Below are 18693 nucleotides of genomic sequence, written 5' to 3' on the forward strand. Positions count from 1 at the left end.
AGGTTTGTCGCCTGAATGAAGTCCAGCAGCGGCCGGTGCAGATGACCATGCGTCAAGTGCGTCAGGTGAGGTGGTCGACCTGGGTGGCAGCCAAGGCGTGTAATTTTGTATTTTTATAATAATTTTGTAATATTTTAGCATTTGCGTGATTTATGACGCTCTTTCCTCTCCGAGCACGAGTCGTACTCTTGAGGCGACCGTGGAAGAGAAAGGCGACATGGAAACGTGTGCACGCGCACGTTTTTTTTTTTTTTTTTTTTTTTTCCAATCACGATGAACTCGCGTATCGCATTATGGCGTTCCCCGAATGCTGCTTGAAAAAGTGCGAGGGACGTATAGCACTATAGCGCAACGGCTGCTGTTCGAAGCCGTTACACGGGACAAAGTGAAAGGCGCGCCGACAGCGAGTAAACAGAGTGACCGGTCTTCACTGTCCAGCGAGGCGTGCTCACAACCAACCGTGCCGAGAAGTCCGTGACGGCCTCTGGCTACCTTCAGCACAAAGGCGTGTCCTTTGTGTGTCCATGTCCGTCGCATGAACTGTCAGCAGCGGACAGAGCGCGCATCGAAGGCTTCTTTCCAGTCGACCACGGCGCGACACAGTGGGGTGGAGGGTCGAGCGAGTAGCCCACGCACGGCTGCTGCCGTTGCGCCCGGAACGTGGTGGAAAGCGACACCAACTAAGGAAGCCTCGGATAGCACAAGTTAACGACGTGCTTCGCCCGACTCCCAAGAGTGCGTCTTTTCGTATTTTCCACCAAGTCAAGCCAGTGCCCGAAACCGTGTCGAGCACTGTTCGCAGCGATTTGGACTCGTTGATGCATTTCTACGGATTCGACTAAGGCGAAAAACGCCGTCACATACCAGCAGTGACAACCCAGCAGCGCTTCGGCCTTTCTCTGATCCGTGTTGTATGGCTCACGTGCCGAAGGTCTGCTTAATTATAAACCACCACATCAGTGTCTCTTAAAGGAACACTAAATAGAAGACTATGTGGAGTTATAGAATTACCGCGTCTACAATGCCCCTCGAAAAGGACCACTCTTAATTCGAGAGGAGCCTTGATAAGTCAGAAAAAAATAATAAAAAAACAAATAAAAAAAGTTGCAGTGGCTTAGCTCGGCTATGCCAGGATATACGTAGCGTTAGCAAAGGTTCAGCTGATTATTCTTAGCTTTCCTGGTTGTCTCCTACGCTCAACCGCTAATTGCCAGGCAACTACTTCGGGATCCGATGAGTCAAGCTTCTCCGTTCTTCTGCGCTGTTGAGCAGCATTTGCGCTCTCCTTCTCCATGGCTATACCACACTGGCAAACGCCAGTCAGAAGCGCAGCGGCTCCAGCGCAGTGTCAGACGGCGACTGCACAGCGAGCGCGCGCCGGCGCCAGTGCGTCTACCACGGCTACGACGTCACTCCTCTGGAATGCGCAGACCGGCGGCGGTGAGTCGCGCGCGGCGGCGGCGGAGTGCGCGAGAGGTGCCGGCTCCGGTGCGCAAGCCGTGTGACATCACTGATCCTTGCGCATGCGCAGCACGGCTCTTGATGTGCCGCGCGAAACGGGCTTGGCTAGGCCAGTGTAGCTAACGCTACAAAAACAAACACTAAAGACGGCTGACGATGCAAGTTCCCGCACGAGCTCGTCCTGTATTTGAAAGCGTCTGCCTAGTTCATTTTATCGATAAAGATGGACTGCGTTGCATTCGAAATGAGCCACAGATAGACCTTAGCACGTTTCTGTAGATTTTACAGCGCCACAGCAGCCGACATACGAGAAAAGACTTCGCAGCACATGACGCATCAATGACGTACTGGTGCAGGATTTACGGCGCGAGATATATATGGATGTTCTGCCTCCATTTTCTCTTCTATAGTAATGGCAAAAACCTACCGTAAAACTAAAGAACATATAGTTCCGAATTAATTCTTCGTCAGTCTAGACTGATTTAGTGTGTCTCTCTAGTGTCCCTTTAGAGGAAGCTTTAGTTCGGGCCCAACTCCGATGCCGCCTATTCAAATACATGTAAAATGCAGAGACGCTTTTTAAAGACAACCACTGGGCCGATTTTAATGAAATTTGCTGCATTTGAGAGCGAAAGTTAATTCTAGTGGCTGTTGGAAGCGGAATTTCGATTTAGAGCCTGAATCCTTTAATAATTTTTTTTAAATTCTTAAGTTTGTAAAAAAATATATATATAGATGCACGATGTTTAGAAATTCGTAGCTTTGCACATAGAAGAGAGATCGCAGTTCTGTAAACTGCATCCATTACAGCATACAAAGCGGACAAATTTGATATGACAATGAATATGCTACGTGAATTTGTTATATTGTTTACAAGGGTTTTGCAAAAGTTCTACTCACAAGTCAGCGGTCTATTTGAGAGCCATGTATAATATATCAATTTTGTCTGCTTTAGATGTAGTATTAGGTGCAATTTATAGAATTGTAATATGATTTTTCATTGCTGAGTTAGAGTTGTAAACTTGATAGTTTCGCTTTCTGAAAATTTGCTATTTTTGTCAATTTTGACTAAGAAAATTGACTACCTGAATCAAAAATTGGCAACCAAAATGGCCCCAGATTTTAACTTTTTCACTTAAATGCAACAACCCTCGTGAAATTTGGTGCAGTGCTTGCCGAGAAAAACGGTTCCTCCTTTCCCCATGTCATGGAAATACATGACCCACGAAAGCAATTTCGACACTTTACTATAAAGAGTCAAGTGAGATTAGTCCTGTACATACTCCACACAAGTCGTTAAATAAGCTAAGAAAAAGTCACTAGAAAGCGGACTTGCAAGTCTGCTTTACTGTGGCTACTAAATGACAAACGGCTCTCTCTCTCATGTATTCCATGCCTGCACGTATGTGCATTACATCCAGTAAGCACTACGCTCTGTGAGGCAGTGCGTCCTGTAAGCAGATCACGCAAGGGTCCCGACGTCATGATCGCATGCCCTATGACGCCGAGATGACGATGGCGCGCGCGGTGATGAACGCCATCAAAGCAAGGACAGGAACACGACGCGACGAACGTGGGTCACACGACACGCTTTACGCGCGGGCTCTACGGAGGTGAAACCGGAGTCCATCCGGCGCATGGTCCGGCAGAGTCTCGTGGTCATACTACACATACTATGAGTCGGTTGTTTTTCCAATACCGCACGGGGCCGCCACCGCACGAACCGGTGTCACCATCCACTGGCCTTCCTCCTGCCTGTATACGTCGTGTACTCAAGACCACGCGCCGACATCGCGGTGAGACCTTTTCCCCGATTACAAACAGGCCCTGCACGGCTTCCGGTTTTGCCCATTGACGTAGCTGCTAAATGTAACTGACAACGAAGCAACCATGCGTTAAAACTTAGCCGACTGATAAGGCACGTGACCAGAAGTTTCTTTGGGGCGGCACGCTCGCTGCTGTCATCGCGAGCATGAAACCGTCTATACAATTGAAGACCACGCGGCGACACCAGACGCCGTGTCGGTATATGCCATCATCCAGCGGGAGTCTCGGTGGCCATATATATATACATATGTATATATATATATATATATATATATATATATATATATATATATATACACCATACGCCGAACCGGCGCTGATTTTCAAGACCACGCGGCGTAATCATGAGCTATCGGCCGCCGCACAAAAACGAGATAGCAGCGTGTGGGCAACTGTCAGTATACGCATCCATTCCGGCCAAGGCGAACAATGAAAAGCGCGATGGGTCGGCCGCGCAACCTCTCGGCACACACCGGATAACAAGAGCTACTCTCAAGAGACCACTCTTGGGGGGTAACTGGACCCTAATCTGCCCCCCCCCCCCTCCCCGAGAGGGAGGAAATTAACAAAGAAAACGACTGGGGGAGGGGGGGTCATATCTCGACTCGTCGCCTGCCTCTGATAACGACCTCACGTGCGCAAGCCGCGGCACTGCCTTGACTCGAGACAAATCAGCCTTTCGTCGAAATGCCACGTTATTTCGCTTCCCTGCGCTATCTTCGGCATGCAGCGTTATCTGTCGCGCTAAGGGCGGGCGACCCTTAACAGCTATTGATGGGGATTTAGCCACACGCAAGTGCTTGCACTCAAGGAGGACGCGGTTCCGTGACACGTACACGGGCTCATTCCGTTATCTCGACAAGTGTTCCGACTCCTTCTCCAGTCCCCATGCTTCCCAGTTCGCTTGCTCTTGCGATGACACCGTTGCCGTGTGATCCGGAGAGGGCACCTTCACCCATCCAACCCGTACGTCGGCCTTACCGCGGACAGAAGGAATGGTGAAGTGGCGCTTCCGTGAGGATAGGTCGCAGCCGATGGCTTTCAGTTTTTCACACGAAGGGAACAAGCTCAATCCCCGCAACTCGTGCGCTCCAAGCAATAATTATAAGTTGCACAAATTCAGTTTAAGAGCATTTGCGCGATTACTCCGCAATTTCTCGAATTTTGTTTTGTAATCCCCTATATGTTCGCTGAAACACCGCTGTTGTCGACTAGCGAATACACCCAATATTGCTGCGCGACTGGCTGCTCGAGGCAATGTTGCGCGTATTCGCGGGCTTCTGTCATCCTTGGAAAAACACTTACGTAGCACGTATTGCGCAACAGAAAGCCGTAACGGTAGTTTTTCATGTTGCTCTACAATTTTCTCATTGACACTTTTCATCTAATAATACTCGAGTTAACTAAGACTAACGTAATTAGGGGGAATGCAAAAATAATCTGAATATCTCCAAGCGACGGTAAACACCATTACCTTGGTTCTGTCCATGCTACGTGGCCATTTGCATATTCTTAAAGTTCGGCTCAAGTTACATGGGACACCATATACAGGGTGTCTAAACTATCATGCACCAAGATTTAAAAATATGCATATGCCACGTAGCTGGACAAAACCAGGGTAATGGTGTTTGCCATCGCTTGGAGATATTCAGATTATTTTTGCATTCCCCGTAATTACGTAATTAGTCTGAATTAATTAATCAACTTCTCAAATATTACAATTAGATGAGAAGTGCAGATTAGAAAATTTTAGAGAAACACGAAAAAATCCCGATACAGCTTTCTGGTGCTCAATACGTGCTAGATAAAAGTGTTTAAATTTTCCGCGCGTGAAAGAAGCTCATGAATGCACGCAAAGTGCCTCGAGCGGCCAGTCGCGCAGCAATGTTGCGTGTATTCGCGGGCTTGTTTCACGCTCGGAAAAACACCTTTATGTAGTACGGATTGAGCAACAAAGCTATATCGGTAGTTTCTCATGTTGCTCTACTATGTTCTCATTGACACTTTTCATCTAATTATAATATTTGAGTTAACTACGGCTAATGTAATTAGGCGGAATGCAAAAATAATCTGTATATCTCCAAACGACGGCAAACAACACTACCTTGGTTCTGTACAGCTATACGATGTATTTGCATATCTTTAAATCTTGGTGCATGATAGTTGGGACACCCTGTACGCACATGTATATCGCATTCTTTAGTGTACTGAACTTTGATATAATGCAGTAATCCAGCGCCATGCTGATCATAAAAAATCGGGACAATGCCAATTTGTTGATCGCGATCGGGACAATGCCTGTTCTATGCTATAGTGTTCCGAGCGGAGACCGGCCTTCGTCAGGTGTTGCAAAACACTTCCTGTCGAGTCCTGTGAACCGAACTAGACAAATAAAACTGCGCGGTCGACTGGGACCCGATTCTACGATGATCTCATACATTCCATATAAAGCATATGCAAGCCGCGCAGCAAAGGGGGCAAGCGTATAAGCCAAAGCTCTGCCAACATAAACCCTAAATAACGGCCCGATAAGTGGGCGGTCAGACGCGGGTTATGTTATAACACAGCTCGCACGTGTACGCTTATTACACTCTCCTCGACCGTATACACACGGATGCGAACGCCCACGCCGCGTTAAGCGACGGCTCGCGCAGGCTTATCGGCGTTTCGAGGCGTGTAGCGCATTGATAAGGCTGCCGTTGCTATAATACGCTTATCGAGAGCGGCACAGGGCCGCCGTGCACGTGTGCGGCCAGCCCGCGAAACGTGTGCAGAGCGACAAATCTACAACGCCTCGTTTCTACCTCGTCTGTTTATCTACTATAGCGTTCCCTTGTAAACAAGGCCACACTTGTATACACGCGATCGTCCGCAGTATGCACTATATAGGCCAGAGGTGTGTTCAGCGCGATCCTCTCAACTAAAAAAAGATATAAAAAAAAAAGCGAGCTTTCGCTGAGGCGCGATCATTCAGGCTGATTGTTTATTCAGTTCTGCAATAGTGGACGGAAAGTGGGGAATAAGCCGCGGGTGCAGCCAGACCGCATCCGTCGAAGGTGAGTACTAGTGACGCGTAGATGTAATAGCAGATGATGGTGATGCTTCTCTGCAGAGCAGGATGTCTACGATCGGCTGAACTGACCAGTGTCCTATATACGTGCACCGGCCATTCATTCGGTAAGTATCGGCGATATCAGGTACGGCCTCTCACACCGCTTACGTGTCGCCACGACTGGCCGACAACCGCATGCAGCGCGCGATAAAGAACACAAAGTCGTCAATACAGAAGCCCTTACGGAACCCGTCGTCCCGATAACTACGCGGGCAGCTTGCACTCGACGACACTACTCTTTGTTTTCCGTAGGCCAAGCCTGAAAGCAGCCCGGGCATTCAATGGAGGGGGCCTTAGATGCACTTTGAAAAGTGGTCACCTATAGATTCGCGACTGGCGTACGCAACCTGGAATTGGTCGTGAGCATTTGCGCCGGCGTTTACGAAGACAGCAAGGTACCGGTCCATTTCAGGCTCGGCGCGTATATAGATGTCATGAGTCAAGAAGTTGCTTACGCGTCCCAGGCGCGTGCGCCTTATGCTCAACACTGTCTTGCCTTCCCACACAAGATCGGCGGCAATGTACGGTAGATATGGACGTGTAAAAGAAATAAAAAAAAAAGGGGGGGGGGGGGGGGATCCAGGCCCTCTGAACGCGGCCGGCAGTGAGGCGCCAAGACAAGCGTTGTTCCTTCGTGGGCGCAAGCTGCAGCAATGCAAGCACCTCGCGCTGATTGATGGGTGCCGTTGGAGCTGGCCAGAGGAAAGCAGCTGCGCGCGCGTGAGAGGCGAGGATCTGCGGCCACGCGAGAGGGTAGAGGGAGAGCGGCGGGCAGTGGTGCTACCGCGCAATGAGCCCGCGGCTGCAAACAATGCCACCGTCGCTATACCTCCTTCAGCTATTTTTTATTGTCGTTTCGCGTATAATAAATTCGCCGCTACAAATGCCGCCACCGGAACCTCTGTCTCCCAACGTGCGGCTCCGCTTTATCAGCTGTTTTCGCCATCAACGAGATGCACAAGAGGCGCGCGACCTTATCGCGCGCTCAAGCGGCCGTCCGCAGTTGTCCGCTCATTACAGCGCTGCAGAGCGGCTAATAGTTTTCCCCTCGTTTCCGCAACGGCTGCTTCGTGCCACACACACAACCGTTTTCACAGTGCACAATAACTTTTGGCGCCAATGGGGAACCTTAACTGCCTGGCAGGCTCGAAGATTTACGCTACCAAGAGAACTTTTACACAATTACGTGCACCAGCTCGCCGCTCATGTGTGTGTATATATATAAAACCTGTTCTACCACTGCACAGGTTCCATATCATCGCTAATCAACATGGAAGTCATGATACATTAGTAAAGCCAAAAACGCTTTGCCTAAAGGTTTCTGCGGCGCTCTGCTATCTTTAGAAAACGTTGATACAAGCTAAACACTACCGAAACGCTGCCGACAGCTGCCCTTGATGTAAGCTGTATTTGAAACGGCGATAAACCGGTTGACATCGAAGGCACCTATTACAAAGATGTAACAAAAGAAAAAAAAGTAGAACGCAGCCAGTAACCCGCAATAAAAGCGCCAAGATATGCCACTCTGGGTGAACCCGATTCTGAAAACATCAACGTCGAGCGTCCGACGTATGTTTAGGCTGCCACGACAAGAAAAAGCAATGCGAGAACGCTGTTGCGGCGCGTGTATGCACACACATACGCACAATTTGCATAGAGTTAAACGTTAAAAAATCCTAACACAAGAGTGGCCAAGCAAAGACCGCTACGTTAGCCCTGACGCGGTGACGATGAGCGGTTGATAGGCTCCATGAGGTGCCCCCGGCAACAATCGAGATGAAACTAAACATGCGCAATATGCTCTGTTTCAGGCCTGACAACAGACCTCCTGGTACACAGGTGACAGCTCGGTAAGCTCTGCCGAGAAGAGCAGCCCTGCGGGAAGACCAAGGCGCTGAACGGGGTACAAACATCGGCAGGGTCTTTCGGCGAAAAGAGAGTCCCCCCCCCCCCCCCCCTCCTTCCCACCGCTGTCAGCGGTTACAAAGAGAGAGAAAGACGATCAATGGTGCACCAGCTCACCTCGATGCCAGTCGACCGACCGCCACGGAGTCCCCGATTCGAGTGAGAAGCGGTGACAGAAGAGCGCCGGAGAGCGGCGCCGAAACGCGCCGGTCCTAGGACGCCGGCCGGCAACTGCTGCGCCGGCTAGTGTGGCACACGGAGAGGGAAACGCGACGGGCGCGAGTGAACGACGTCGTTGCGCGGAACCGACTGCGGCAAAGTGACGCCGTCGGCGGACGAGCGCTCACTGCTCGCCAGACACCGCGCCAAGGACGGCCAAGGAAGACAACCACGGCGCATGCGCGCACGTGCGCGCTCGCCTGATGCGCCGCCGACCCCGCCTCCTCGCTCGCGACGCCGGCGGTGAAGCGTTCGATTCCGCGCGCACGACAACAGGGCCGGCCGGCATTCCCTGGCTCGGGGAAGCCGGCGACAAAACAGCTGCCGCTCTCTGGCTCTGCAGTGATCCCTCGCCGAGTGCAGCCACGGTGCGCAGGCGAAACGCCGCGCTATCTGCCGCCCTCGTCGCCGCCGCCAGACGATGACCGAGCGACGCCCGCTCACATCATTCGGAGAGAGGGGGGCAATTGACATCGTCTCCATCTCGGGAGCAAAGCAATTCTGCTAAGCTCAACGTTGCCATCTGAGGCTGACGTCGCGCTGCAACTTCCAGCGCTAGCGAACCCCGGAGGTTCAGACGTAAAATGCTATCGAAATGTTAGACTTGGCTTTTAACTGCACAGCGATTTGCAGGGCGCCGGCCCACAAATGAGTTCGCTTTGTCTCAACACCTTCGCAGACGTAATGACAACCTTGTCACCCTTTGTGTAGGCTTTGTTAGGTAGGAACCAGCCAAAGCTCGGCAATCCAGCTTATAAACCATAATTTTAACTTACCCTAACCGATCTAGGTCAGTTCGCTCGCGAGACTTACTGTAATTTTTTTTTCCACCCACTAACAATCTGACCTCAAACTCTTCATAAGATTGTCTCGGTTGCCAAACTGGTAAATTTGCGCATGCATGCCGTGCACTTATACAGATATGTGGAACGCGTTCGTTAAAACCCACTGTGTCTCATGAAGCGAGATGCAACGAGACGCCGCACGTTCTACAGCTGCACAGGTTCCATATAATCGCTAATCGGCATGGAAGTCATGATCGGCCGCAACAACCCGTCAATATACGATTTTCCCATGGCCACGCACCGCAAACAACCACGCAGAAAGATTTGCAGTCTTTACTTATTTTACCCGAAGTAGCCCCCAACTTAGGTAACGTATTTCTCCGAATCCCCCTTAGTATTCATATTAACAGGCTCTACCTCGAATGCAGTACCTCTTCACTGAAACGACAATAGAACGAACAAAGTGTGACAGTTACATAAGGAGGATAAGTCTTCGATGTAATTGCATGAAAAAAAAATATGGGGTTTTACGTGCCAAAACCATGATCTGATTATGAGGCACGCCGTAGTGGACCACCTGGGGTGCTTTAACGTGCACCTAAATCTAAGTACACGGGTGTTCTCGCATTTAGCCTCCACTGAAAAGAAGACCTTTCCCTTTCTTTTTTCCCTTCTTCATCAGCAATAAATTAAATTAAATTATGGGGTTTTACGTGCCAAAACCAGTTCTGATTATGAGGCACGCCGTAGTGGGGGACTCCGGAAATTTCGACCACCTGGGGTTCTTTAACGTGCACCTAAATCTAAGTACACGGGTGTTTTCGCATTTCGCCCCTATCGAAATGCGGCCGCCGTGGCCGGGATTCGATCCCGCGACCTCGTGCTCAGCAGCCCAACACCATCAGCAATAAATTACTACTACTACTTCTATGAAAAATAATATAATAAAAAAAAACATCCCAAAGGTTGTTCCGGTGGAAGAACTCTTATCTGTACGACGTATTCAAACCAACCAAAGATGCAGCGTCGGAGACCAAAAAACCGGCATCGACAAGCGAGTAGAATTTCTGGGAAAAAAAAAAAAAAAAAAAAAAAAAAAGAAGAAGACGTTGTGCCCGCAGCCTTTACAAGCAAATGCGGTTAAGTGCGCTGAGCGCTGCAAATATGAATTTCCGACAGCCATTTGGGTGCCAAGTCGTCCCTCCTAACGAATAAAATCTGAATTACCACTCGCACTCTTCGGTACAAGAACGCGCAGTTAATTACTTTGGATATTCACAGAGGAAGCGTGAGCTTGTCCCCGTAAGACCTCTCTCTCCCTCTCACCCTATTCTGATAGAAAGTGTGTTTTAAGTACACAGCGGATTAGCCATCGCTTGGCACTTTGAAACGCGAAGAACGCTATTCTATCTAGTCGACACAATGCATTAAATTCCGCCTTGGCCCCACATCTTTCGGGATTAGCGCTGCTAGTCCTCTATATATACCGTAGTTTCATTTTTTCCCTCCATCCGCTCAAAGCGTGTGACGCTACTCAGAGGTCGCCCGTCGCATAATTCACGAGACTTCGGCGAACGGCGTTTATAACAACGCGCCTTGCCGTTCAAAAAGGGTTCGGGACACGAAGAGAGAGAAAGGAATCGGCCATGGCCTAAAATGCCGCTTATTCACCTCCTGGCCGACTTTCTTTTCCTGGAGCAGAAAGCCGGCCCCGGGGTCGCGCCGCCTCGGGCGGCCGCGAACCGGCGACCGAATCGCGCGGCGGGGCATATTTTCGAACACCCGCCAGGACGCCGCGGCGCCTTTCGGACGCTCTGCGCGCGACGGCTCAATCTCTGCCTCCTCTTGAGCGCCCTGCAGGGGGAAGCAGCCACAGCCCGCCCATAACTTGGCTCGGACGCAACGTAAACAAGGCGTTTCCGCTTTGCCTCGCACCCCCTCCCTCCTCCTCGAGTTTAACCGACACACACACACAGAGAGAGAACAGACAGTCAGAGGGCGTGGTGGACTGTGGCAGTTCCACAGCACAGCCGAACCGGCCACGTCACGCGTATTGACAGTGCCCTCTTTTTTTTTTTTTTCTAAGGTACTACCCCACCCCCTCCTCCTTCCGCTGGAGTCTGACGCAGAGTGCCCGGCGAGAAGATGCAGAGGAAAAAGAGTGCGCGGGTGCGGCACCTGTCACCGTGCGATATACGCGTTTCCGTTAAAGCACAACACATTGCGTTTTTTCTACGCGGCGGTTTGTTTTAAAATAGCCGGGGTTTATTTTGGGCAGCGTTTTTTTTTTTCTTTTTTTTTTTTTTTTCGCTGATGTTCGCGTAACATATTACATCGGGGCAGCTCGGTGAGAAACGTTTTTCGGGGGACTATGGCTCATCAAAATCAGCACGCGTGCATATTTAGCTTTCATTCGTTTCTTTATTTTTGTCAAGCCACGCGTTAGACGCGTTTGGACACCCGTATGAAAACTGGCACAAAGAAAATCCTAAAACCGCGGGCGGCAGCAAAGTAGCGGATGTTCCGAGACGCGTGCATGCGGACAACGCCTGCGGGGCAGTTGTAGCGGAGTGGTAAAAAGGCCAATCGTAATAAAGGCCTCCAAAGAAAGTCGCGTACAGTGCACTGCTTTTGAAAGAATGTAACGAAAAGTAGAGACTCGCGCTACAAACTCTTTTGCTGTTTGTGTCAAAGATTGGCATAAAAATAAAAAGAAAACGATAGCGTGCCGTTGGGAATCTTTTTCTGTCACCATGCAAGACTGTATGCAACAATTAACATCTGATGCGCAGTTAATCAAAGCCTACATACAGGTTTACCAGAGAAGAATTGGTTGAGCCTGTGGCCAGCCCACTCGTGACTCAACAGCTAGTACTAATTTCACATTTATACGACGAAAACGACATTGCCGCTGAGGCCACTAGAAACAACATCGTGGTGTATAACCGCACAAAGGGTACGGTGCCAAATCCCTCATCAGGTATCGTCTCGTTGACTAGGATGCTGAAAACATGCAGCCAGCTAAACGCCGGTGCTCGTTAAACGTGCGCGTATACGTGGATTTCAAGTGGAATCAAAATCAGCTCCAGCGACCCGCACAGCAGCAGTAAGAGATTTCAATTCCTACGAGACGACACAACGATGCCTCGCGTATACCCACAACGGGGACATTCGAAGCCACCCCGCGAGTGACATTATTTTTGCCCGGCCATGTTGAAGAGCTTGCATATACTATATAGAACGCATGGAGCTCAGAAAAGAGGGGCACTGTCCTTATTATTCCCGGCGGTTTGGAGCGACCGAAGCGATACAGTGGTTCCAGAAGGAGGCTGTGGTTCCAGTGGTTCCACCTATAGTCAACTGTCCATCTCAGCCGCCGCTGGTTGGCTGGAGCTGTATACGAGCGAAGAGGAGACAAGCTGGGGGCGCCTGTCTCATTTTCGCTCGTACAGCTCCAGCCGATCAGATGACGGCCGAAATGGGCAGTCGATCTAGGTGGACTCTTACAGAATATCCCCGTTAAGTATGACAGCGGCCGGACCACGGCCGCTCGATCAAAACACACACCTGTGCGTCGTGATAAATCGGCCGTGGCTGTATAGTGCATACAAGCGGGCTGTCAGGATCAGAGGGTGCGACTAAACGCTGATGCAAAGAGTCCGAACTCGCCATCCACCTGCTGACCACAATACGCCCGTCCACAGGCTTCAAAAAAAAAAAAAAAAAAAGAAAAGAAAAAGAAAAAAGAAAAAAACTCGCTCACCGCAGTGCTCCGTGTCGTCTCGAGATACGGCCATTAGGCGTCAGCGCGGCAGTCGTGTTGCTCACAGCGATACGCGGCACGCGCGCAAAGGTGTGCACTCGGCGCCCGTTCTTTTGAACGCGTAAACAGCGTACCCGGTGCGATGACAAAGAGCGATGCACAGCCAGCACAGCGGCCGCGTCAGCGGCAAAGCAGCGAATCGCCGAATCGCCGAAGGCTTGTTTACTCCTCGAGCGCGCGTTCCCTTCGCGAAGCGCGAAAGGAGGGGGAGGGGGGGGGGTGGTCCAAATTTAGAGCGAGGCCGCAAGCTTCGGCCGGTCCATAACGCCCAAATACCGGCAGGCCTTATTCATGCGCGGAGACGGCCCCCGGAAGACCTTCTGCCGCCGGTCGCTCAACCGCGCGCACACCGCTACTCCTCGCGTACAATCACCCGCACGGGAAGGAAGGAAAGAGCGCCGCGAGGAAGCCCGCGCCGACCCCATTCATGCGGCGACGCATCTCGCGCTGCCCACGGGAACGGAGAAGCAATTTTGTTTCATTTTTTTTTTTTTATCGCGTTCTTCTCTTTCGGTAGGGAACGGAGGAGTCGGGGGACACGACAGCGCTCGGCGAAGCGATCCAGGTGCGTCACCTTATATGACAGGCAAGAAGCCGCACTGGGCCGAAAAATGCTTCCTGCTCCAAAGACCGCGCGGGCAAATTGCGTTTCACTCGAACCCGCCTGAAAGAAAGCCCACGCGGAAACTTGAGAAATCGATGATGCGCATAGCTCGACGTTAACGACCGCCTCCCCGCGCAACAGAATGCACGCCTGCAGTTTCTCGGAAACTGCCCTTAATTCGGCACGCGTAAGACACATCCGAGACGCCGGTGTTGAATATACGGAAGAAGCCCCGCGACGCCGAAGGAAACGCGCCTGTGTTCCTCGCTCGAGTTACGCGCACTTAACGCGTGTTAGAAAGAAACTGCGCCGCCCGGATACCTCGCGTAGATCGAATTGCACCACACTACACGCGGCAAACTCCTTTCGTTCAGGAGATGCTGTCCGGTTTGTGAGGCACGCGCTATATAGCCGTGAAAGGTTGTTACACCGGCAGTAAAGCGTTCCCATGCAAGGCCTTGACTTTTATTACGTGCACTGCTGCATTCAGCACAGCGCGTCTCCCTCCCTCTCTCTCTCTTTTCCGGGTCACGCGTACGGTTTGTCTGAAACGCGTTATGAGAGGAGGACGTACAGAGTGCAGAAGAAAGAACCTGCGCCATGACAGAACGTCAACAAGCGTATACGAAGGGCGTTTGTGCCTGCTCCCACAAGTGCTGCAGGCTATTTGCGCCCACAGCACCTGTGTGGGACGCATGTACTATAGTACAGTCGCAGGCGAACGTAGAGTTCAGCCGCAATTGACACGTGCGCAACAACGGTGCCAGAATTGCATACACGAAACAAGGGCACCAACGATAAAAGCATCTGTCTCGTGAACAAAAGCAAAGACAGTTTAGTAAGGTTAATCGTGGAGAGGGCTATACACATGTATATTACACATGCACTGTGTGATGAAGCACCAACAGCAGCTCTCAAAGAAGGCCGGGGACACTATCTGATGAGGGCCTTCACGGGAGAGAATATATACGCTCTTTATAGCTTGTTCCGCATACGCCACCGGCCCGACACACCTCGCGCGGGTTACATAATGCCAGCTACACGGAAGGCCAAGCTCCGTATTTGTCGGTGCCCTTTCATGTTTATTTTTTTATGACAGTGATTGGGAGGGGGCCGGGAATCATTATGCCAGAGTTTATCGAGATGGGCGCATAAGGACGAAAGTGAGACGGTGCGGTAGCGTTCGTTCGTGAAAAAAGTCACAGGCCTGCGCGGCACACGCAGCACAGTCACAGCGTAAGCTGGTGGAGCGGCTCAAGAGTAGCTCCAAACTCGGCACCGCGCACAACAGGGTCTTCGCGGCAGTCTCTTCGCCTCGTTTTGACGAGAACGATCTGAACTGCCCGCCCGGCGTCGACGGCGAGCTGCGGCTTGTAATGCTCTCTGCACAGCAGTCTGCTGAGCCCGATCAAGCCTTACAACTGCAACTTACATGTCGGGAATGCTGCGTTTGCAGGCGTCTTAACTAGATGGCGCCACCATACTGGGGGAGGCTCGGGTCGTCTGCGCTTGCGCGCCTGCCTAGGGAGCGTTTACAGGGCATTTTCCCGCGGCCCGATAGCAAGCACTTGCGTGGCTCATGCAGTGGTAGAGAACCTTGCTCTCGCTCAGCGGGCGCGGGTTCGATCCCGGCGGGAACCGGGTACTTTTTCGCATTTCCGGCGATAGCGGTTACGGTCACCAACGGCGGCGGCGGCGGACACCATCGCGAACCGAAACGGCTATTGGAATGAGCCCATAACAGCTTACGCTGTAAAAGCGAGTGGTCCTGCCGAATCACGCCACTGCGAACAACCCGAGTTGGATTCGCTGAGCGGCCACCTCATCGCACTCTCGCCACCGTTGCGACATGTAGCGTAATTTCAAGAAAGCCTGAACAAACGCGCACAGCGCGTTTGTACACTTCTGAACTGAAGACAGCTTTCAGCGGCACGCTCGTCCGATGTATATGTACATATTTTGTCGTAACGCGTGAGCTGTAATACAGGCTTGCAACGCGAAATCATGTATACGTTAATCGCCACGGTATATAAACTCCTTAAAGGTGCGAGCGAGCGTTGGTAAACGCGAATCGCGGTTAGCCTGCAGTGCGACTTTTATACGCGTGTCTCTGTAACGAATGCGGCATCTCCCTTGGCATGCAATGCCACCAAAGCAATGAGAAATTTGTTTGGCAGTGAATTGAAGCCGGGGACATTATGCCGACAGGGCGAACTGTTCGCTGTCTGAAAAAAAACAACCTCAATAATAATAATAATAATAATAATAATAATAATAATAATAATAATAATAATAATAATAATAATAATAACCACTGAAAAAACACGCCGACACGTCATGAACGGTCAAGTGCGCACGCGAGGGCCGTGCGTCACACCCGACACGTCCAGTGGATAGCGCAAGCCGAAGAACGTTTACCTCTTCCCCAAGAATATATGGCAACAGTAGTGCGTGCGTCCGTGTGTGTACCTGCGCGGCGAGCATGACGAAGACGAGGGCCACCGAGAAATGGGCGCACACCTGCTCGCGCGGCATTAAAACTTGGGTGGCGCCCCCGAAGACGCCCTCTTCCTATTTTTACGCGCCGAGGTCGTCGGTCGGAGACGAGCGCCAAGCGATCCACCACAACACACACACACAGCGGTCGGGCACACGACGCCGCCGCCGCCATGAGATGCCGCGGTGGCATGCGCGCCAGGATCCCCCGCAGAGCTGCCTCGCGAGTGCACACAGCAAAGAGGATGGCACGGCGCAAAACATGCGCGCGCGCCGAAGGCTCGAGCACGTGCCACTTGTGACGCCCGCGCATGCAGAGCGGGCGTGTCGTCGAGGCCGTTTTGGTTGTTGGGCTGAGTGGCCGGCTGTTGTTGAAGGCGCCGAAAGATAGATTACGCGGTTTACGACAGAAGTCGGAACAGTCGAATTAAGGGCTAGGCACTACGGACGGAATGACGCTTTACTGCGCTTTTGACACACACCAGCGTTTTTTTTTTTTTTTTTTGGTCGACGGTAAAGGAAGATGATATTTATCGGCGCAGAATATCGTATATCTGAAGGACGCACATCCCAAACTTCCCCGCCAAAGGTCAGTGGCCTTGGCGAAGAGACCATGCAGAGCCCGTATTCATTAAACAGACAGAAGAAGAAGGGGAGAGAGAGTACTTACGTTAGAACTGTTCGTAAGAGCAAATGCAAGTCCACCACAACGTTGGAAACATTAGCTATTAGCGAAGGCGAACGTAAAGCTTTGTGAATTCGGCCCCAGATGAATGCGTGCCAACAGTGCAGATGGCTTGAATGTAGCCCAAAAGAAGCGCAATGTATTTTTATCCAATTGTTTCTTTCGAACTCTGTTTGAATTAAAGAATACAATTGGTATACTTGAACAAGCCTCCCATCACAATATTTTCGTACGCGTTTTGAGAGGCGCCTGAATGAATCCGTTAACAACAAAAAGAAAGAAAAAAAAACAGAAAAAAAAAACGGTCGAGATCTATATACAGTCATCATCCTTGATAATCTTCTAGGGCGCCCTTCCAACAGGAGTTACACAGTATACATCACAACTGCTAGAGTGCAGGCCACTAGAACATCTGGCCACCCATTATTACTCACAACTGTTTGACTTCAGTGTTTCTTTATAACGATCAACGGTTAACTCAGACTAGACTATACCATTTATGGCGTTACAGGAAGCCACCGCAGCTACGGGAACCTGTAGCATGCACATCTAGTAGCTATACGGCAAAGTCGCCACGCTTCGTTCACTTTTCTCGCTGAATTCTGGCAAACCAAGAGACCGATTCCATTAAAGCAAAAGTATAACCTGATCAGCCATTCCAAAAATGCACAGAACCTATACCAAGCTGACTTACCAGCCGCAGTGCTCCGCAGCTGAGCACATGATAATGGGTGCGATTCCCGGCCACAGTGGCCCACAGTATTCTATACGACGGCGGCGGAACGAAAAAGGACTGCCTGAAGAAAAAAGGACTGCCGGAAAGAAGGACTGCCTGTGCATTAGAGATCTATAGGTACACGGCAAACAGCTTCAGGTGATCTTTAATAACCCAATATGCTGCATCGATCGGGACGTTAAGCCATTGAATTTTACTCGTACTATAAACAGACTCTCATTTAGTGCACCATTTAAAGTATAACGCCCAGGAGCAGAGCTCCCGGTCTGTTACAATCACAGTTACGTAAGCCCAGAAGCGACTGAGGTGCGCCCATCTAAATAAACCATATCACAAAAAAGAAGAAAAAAAAAAGAATGCAAGAAAGTGACCCTTTAAGAGTCCTCACGTAGCGTTTGTTAAAACAATCTCCCCGCTAGCGTCGGACCACACGCGTACGAGCCAAATGCTGACGAACAGACGCTGACGACAAGAGTGTCAACCATTGAGGTCATGGTGGCGCGACGGAACGGAAAGCATATACAGCGTGGAGAGAAACGAACTCTCGATAAAAGAGAGAGATAGAAATAGAAAGCGATGCTTGCCCAAGTAAACTCATCCCGCTGCTAAACACCATGGTTACCGAGACGTCAAGCTCAAGCAACAATGCTCTGGGAACAACAACTTCATTATAAACCGCAGACGAAGAAGTCTGGTGCCGAATAAAGAGTTTGTTGACAGTGGCTGATTTGCGCAAGTGCACCGCAGGGCTTCGGTCGGCATACCACGCGCATTGTGCCGAGATAAGCGCCCTATACAGAAACACGCGGCTACGCACAGGTGGCATGGAAATATAGGTTGTTGAAGACATACGTAGCTTGAAAAACAGTCCTGAAGCGGCGTCTGCCCCACGCGAACAGCTGCGTCTTTTTCGCTTTTTTTTTTTTGTTTTTTTCCCTGTGGTGGTATGTTTTGATATCCGTGGTGTCGAAAGGGTTGGAATTGATGTGCGGAGTGAGAAAATAGACTACATTCCAGGAACTGTCAATTAAATCTATACA

General features: G+C 50.7%; 1 protein-coding gene across 9 annotated transcripts in view; it reads right to left on the reverse strand.

The window, feature by feature from the left end:
• LOC119436734 (protein FAM13B-like) overlaps nucleotides 1-18693 on the reverse strand; it is a 132486-nt gene that overhangs the window by 46073 nt on the left and 67720 nt on the right. For 3 of the 9 annotated variants that reach the window (XM_049659884.1, XM_049659888.1, XM_049659880.1), the window contains exon 1: nucleotides 8423-8660. The exons of 2 other annotated variants lie outside the window; for them this stretch is intronic. The gene's annotated coding sequence lies outside the window, so the exon portion shown is untranslated. Of the gene's footprint in view, nucleotides 1-8422; nucleotides 8661-13072; nucleotides 13219-18693 lie in introns of those variants that run through there. 4 more of the 9 variants (XM_037703719.2, XM_049659895.1, XM_049659891.1 and 1 more) reach the window with 2 other exon arrangements.

This window comes from Dermacentor silvarum, chromosome 1 (assembly GCF_013339745.2).
Source record: "Dermacentor silvarum isolate Dsil-2018 chromosome 1, BIME_Dsil_1.4, whole genome shotgun sequence".
Taxonomy (NCBI): domain Eukaryota; kingdom Metazoa; phylum Arthropoda; class Arachnida; order Ixodida; family Ixodidae; genus Dermacentor; species Dermacentor silvarum.